The sequence below is a fragment of the Sapajus apella genome, unplaced genomic scaffold, assembly GCF_009761245.1.
Source record: "Sapajus apella isolate SASKATOON/1434 unplaced genomic scaffold, GSC_monkey_1.0 scaffold6, whole genome shotgun sequence".
Lineage (NCBI taxonomy): Eukaryota > Metazoa > Chordata > Mammalia > Primates > Cebidae > Sapajus > Sapajus apella.
In genome coordinates, this window is record NW_022436946.1 from 78,480,099 (window position 1) to 78,486,098 (window position 6,000).

Genomic DNA, 6,000 nt, shown 5'->3' on the forward strand with positions numbered 1-6,000 from the left:
CTATGTGAGCTGTTTAGGTGATTTTTTTTCTTTGAATGTCATAGTACTCATTTCTGATTAAGGATTCCTGGTTCATTCTTTCAAAATTTGTAAAAGTGTTTTCTATACTTGCCTTCAATATGCCTTTATTTTATGGTAAAGTCATGTATCAAATATAGTATATTTCTGTATGAATCATGTGTTATAAAAACACAAATTCTGAGTTTTTGTAGCAAGGTCAACTATGTAATGTAATAGAGTATTAGGAATAAGTACAGGGTACAGGGATGGGCTAGAGGAAGAAGCAATTAACTCTACATTGTGGGGATCACTGTGGAATAGTAGTCATAAAAGAAAGGTTTCAGAAAAGAGATACCAGAGCTACATTTTAAGGTTATCTGGTATGCACACCAAAGGAAAGCTGTTTTGGCAAAAGAATAAACTGTACAAACAGTTACCTTAAATTGCACAGGTATGTGTTCAAGAGAGTTTGAAACATTGGTTTGGTCTTGTTTTCTCTTTTAAATTAGGGGCATAGGGATTGGAGGGAGGAAGGCAGAGTTAGGAGTCATATCATAAAAGGTTTTGGAAAATGACTAAAGAGATAATGAAGTGTTTCAAATAAAAAGAAATGATCTGATTTCTTTTCAGTAAGTTAATTATAACACTTATATAGATAATGGATTTGGGAAATTGAGACCACAGTATGGAAATCACTTAGGGGAGGGAGAGCTATCTAAAATAATCCAAGAGAGTTGAAAGCCTGAACTAAACAGTGGTCATGAGGGTGTGAAATAAAAAAATTTAGAAGTAAATTGAAAGAATTCCCAAATGTTAGATATAGAGCAGTGGTGAGAGAAACAGAAGATTCTAGAATGACACTGTAGTTCCTGAGTACTTGATTAATTTTGGTGTTGCCAGCTGAAATAAAAAATGCATTGGGAGGCCAAGGTGGGCAGATCACCTGAGATCAGGAGTTCAAGACCAGCCTGGCCAACATGACAAAACTCTGTCTCTACTAAAAATATAAAAACTAGCTGAGTGTGGTGGTACACCTCTATAATCCCAGCTACTTGGGAGGCTGAGGCAGGAGAATTGCTTGAACCTGGGAGGCAGAAGTTGCAGTGAGCCAAGATCTTGCCACTGAACTCCAACCCAGGTGACAGAGCAAGACTCTGTCTCAAAAATAAAAAAAGAAACAAACAATAAGAGTAGAGAAAAATGTGAAAAATGATTAGTTGACTTGAGATATCTCAAGAATGTTTAGGTGGAGTTTAAGCAGTTGGATATACAGTTGGCCCTCCATATTCATGGGTTCTAGATCCATGGATTCAGCCAACTTTGGGTCAGAAATAATTTGGAAAAAAATAAAAGATAATAAAGCAACAATTTAAAACACACACACAAAAAGCAATGCAGTATGGCAACTATTTACATAGCATTTTCATTGTGTTAGGTGTTATAAGTAATCTAGGGATAATTTAAAACGTGGAATGATGTGTATAAGTACATTGTTTTATATAAGGGACTTGAGCAAAAGGATGAATGATGGGCCAATATCATCCAGATCTGGAGGATATGATATTAAGAATATCCAGGACAGAATGCTTTAGATGGAATGAGGAATGTTTCTTTCTGTAAATTGCAAGGAAGGAAGCAAGGATATGGCCTCAAATAGTAACTTGTTACTATCTGAGTGTAGGCAAGAAGTGGCATTTCTGTATAATTGTCACAGCTGGCTGTAAAGTATGAGCTCAGGCCATGTACTGAGAATTAAGTAGGCTATGGGATAGACAGTTGATGAAATAGGAAAAACTTTTGATAGCCTATGAAGGGGATTAGGAGAGGATCTAACTGAAGGTAAGTTAGTGATAGGTAAATATGTCAAGGGACAGAGTTGGGATTATCAGTTTTATATCTTTATTGAACAGGTCTGCACAACTTGCATAAGTTTTCTCCATCAGTTCTTAGATTGTATGGGGGAAAGTACGGATTGAAGAACTGAAGTAGAATTGCAGATTTAAGGATGAAAGCAAAGGACAAGTTGAGGATTAGAAAATAAACAGTGACCACAGAGTCCAGAATTCGGAGGGAAATAAGGGAAGAGACTAAAACTGAGAGAAAGGAGCAAAATCAAGAGATGATATGGATAAACATCTGATGAGGACAACTTTATTTTGCCTAAAGAAATAATCATAAAATATTGTTAGTATAAATAAATACAACAGAACTTTCCAGTTATTCTTAATGTTGTTAGTTCAAGATTTTTTACTTTGAAATGTTTACGTACATCACAAGCAAGGTTGATGGTTGAAGTGCTTTGGGTTGCCATTATTAGCTAGATGAAAATAGAATGAAAAATTAGTGTTTAATTGGTTTGTAATTTGTTTTTAACCAAGGAGTCAATGACCTTGAAGATCTAAAATAGATTCTGTTCAAATTGTTACAGTAGAATTGAAACAGCGGAAAAACAAAAAAACAAATTGTGGTTTCAAAATTATGTTAGACTGATAAAGGGAGCTTCAGAATGCCCTGTATTGCTGGACTGAGTGAGTTTTTTATATTATAGGTCAGTAAGATTTAGTCAAATAATACACTTGACTGTAAATTTTTTATGAGTAACATTCAGTATTTTTCTTTTTCAGTCTAATTGATAGTAGTTAAAAAGGACTCCCTTTGAACCACTGAATATTTTTTCTTAAACATTTTAGTTGACTCATTTTTTGAAATGTTATTTTGAAGTACAAAAACATACCCTTTAGTTTTATGGGTTTATCTTTCCCAATTTTTGTTGTTGTTGTTGTTTTTCTACAGCACATCTCTAAACATTAAATTTGCCAGTACATACTTAGAAGAGGATGGTAGAAATTGTATAACTATATTTGGGATGGCAGGATAGTTTTTTAAGTGAACACATTAAATGATGATAGAGGAAGATAAGCAGATTAAGACACTGGATTAGACACATAAGGGTGGGAATGGGTTGGCATCCCTACCCTTAGGGTGAGGGATGGTGAGGGACTTGTATAGCAGTACCCATCTAACTAGAAACTAGAAAATCTCAGCATGCAGAAAAAAAAAATTAACATTATTCTTTATGACATATTTGATGGCAACATTTGGCTAGACTAGATGATACTATAATAAATAACCCATAAGACATTTGATGGCACCTTTGCAATGTGTTCATTGCAAGTAACAGAATTTTAGAGAATGATTTTTAGATTTAAAAACAAAAATTTTAATTTATAATGTTGTAATTAAAATTCTTTGTGAGAAGTTAATCTTGGAGAGATATTAAAGCATCAATTTGTAAAAATATGTATATTGCTGTCTTATCAATATTAAACATTTTAGACTTTTAAAATTAATATTTTGGTTATATGTGAGGTGATCTGACATTTATTAAACATAGAAAATATTGCTGGACATGATACTGATACCAAAACAGATATATAGACCAATGGAACAGAACAGAAGACTCAGAAATAACACCACACATCTACAACCGTCTGATCTTTGACAAACCTGACAAAAACAAGCAACGAGGAAAGGATTCCCTGTTTAATAAATGGTGTTGGGAAAACTGGCTAGCCATATGCAGAAAGCTGAAACTCGATCCCTTCCTTATACCTTATACAAAAACTAACTCAAGATAGATTAAAGACTTAAAAGTAAGACCTAAAACCATAAAACCCTAGAAGAAAACCTAGGCAATACCATTCAGGACATAAGCACAGGCAAAGACTTCATGACTAAAACACCAGAAGCAATGGCGACAAAAGCCAAAATAGACAAATGGGATCTAATTAAATTAAAGAGCTTCTGCACAGCAAAAGAAACTGTCATCAGAGTGAACAGGAAACCTATAGAGTTGGAGAAATTTTTGCAATCTACCGATCTGACAAAGGGCTAATATCTAGAATCTACAAAGAACTTAAATTTACAAGAAAAAAACAACTCCATCAAAAAGTGGGCAAAGGATAGGAACAGACACTTCTTGAAAGAAAACATTTATGTAGCCAACACAAACACACAAAAGCTCATCATCACAGTCGTTAGAAAAATGCACATGGAAACCACTGTGAGATACGATCTCACAACAGTTAGAAAGGCAATCATTTAAAAAGTCAGGAAACAACAGATACTGGAGAGGCTGTGGAGAAATAGGGACATTCTGACACTGTTGGTGGTAGTGTAAATTAATTCAACCATTGTGGAAGACAGTATGGTGATTCCTCAAGGATCTAGAACTAGAAATACCATTTGACCCAGCAATCCCATTACTGGATATATACCCAAAGGATTATACATCATTCTACTGTAAAGATACATGCAAATATATGTTTATTACAGCACTGTTCAAAATAGCAAAGACTTGGGATCAACCCAAATGCCCATCAATGATAGATGCGACAAAGAAAATGTGGCACCGTGGAATACTGTGCAGCCATAAAAAGGATGACTTCATGTCCTTTGCAGGGACATGGATGAAATTGGATACCATAATTCTCAGCAGACTGACACAAGAACAGAAAACCAAACACTGCATGTTCTTACTCATAAGAGTTGAACAGTGAGAACGCATGGGCACAGGGAGGGGAACATCACACACTGGGGCCTGTCGGGAGTGAAGGTCTAGGGGAGAGAGAGCATTAGGAGAAATACCTAATGTAGATGATGGGTTGATGGGTTGATGGGTGCAGCAAACCACCAAGGCATGTGTATACATGTGTAACAAACCTGCATGTTCTACACATGTACCCCAGAACTTAAAAGTATAATTTAAAAAAATAGAAAAAGAAAATACTGCTGGAATCCTAGTTGTGTTTATAATGGTTAGGTTTCAAATGAGAGTCATTTATCTAAAAATAATTTAAGTACTTTGTGTTTAAAATAATCTGTTAAAGAATAGAATAGCAGTAATCTTATAAGGAATGCCTATCTTATTATTTTTATGAAGTTCTCTTAAAATAACAGTATTACTAATTCATCCTGACAGGTTTATGTTCAAAGTGAGTCAACTTAGCAAATTAGGAGTCAAGTTTTAAATTTTACATGCTATTACTCTAAAGGGACCTTTACACATAGACAATTTATGTGTAAATGTGAATATAATATTTAAAATAAATAATTGTTTAAAAGACATGTACATTTGGAAACTAAATATTTGAGTCAAAATACAAAGGTGAAAGACCAATGTACCTTAATGAACAAAAAAAGAAGACATTGTCAGTACTGGGTTTGATTTTGGGAAAGAGAAAGTACTAGAGGAAACACATATACAGTACTTACCTTCAAAAAGCATGTAACCTAATGGACTTGGATAGGAAAATAAATAATTATAATAAAAGAAAATATAAATGGCAGGGCCAGACACAGTGGCTCATGACTGTAATCCTAGCACTTTGGGAGGCCTAAGTGGGTGGGTCACAAGGTCAGGAGTTCGAGACCAGCCTGGCCAATATGGTGAAACCCCATCTCTATTAAAAATACAAAAATTAGCCAGGCGTGGGTGGTGTGCACCTGTAGTCCCAGCTACTCAGGAGGCGGAGGCAAGAGAATTGCTTGAACCCGGGAGGCGGAGGTTGCAGTGAGCCAAGATGGTGCCACTTACTCCAGCCTGGGCAACAGAGCGAGGCCCTGCCTCAAAAATAAATAAATTAAATAAATAAATAAATAAATAAATGGCAAGCTGTAATGAAATTATAAGCAAAATGCTGTGATAAAGCAAAAGGAGATAATGATTCATTCTGCCCCAGGGGGGCAGTATAACCTTTCTGTGGATACAAAAGAGGAAGTTAAATCTAAATGAATAAAGAGAAAATAACATGAAGATATTTCAAGCAGAGAAAAAAACCTGCATTAACAAGGCATAAGGACATAAATATATTTGGTATGTTACAATAACAATGAATGGTGGCAACACCATTGAATATTTGAATATAATTCTTATTTATAGACACACACACACGTGTGTGTGTGTGTGTGTGTGTGTGTGTGTGTGTGTGTGTGTGTGTG

General features: G+C 35.0%; 1 protein-coding gene across 5 annotated transcripts in view; it reads left to right on the plus strand.

Moving 5' to 3' along the window:
• The window catches only part of LMBRD1 (LMBR1 domain containing 1), a 131,974-nt gene that overhangs the window by 98,409 nt on the left and 27,565 nt on the right, over window positions 1-6,000 (plus strand). The window lies entirely within an intron of this gene.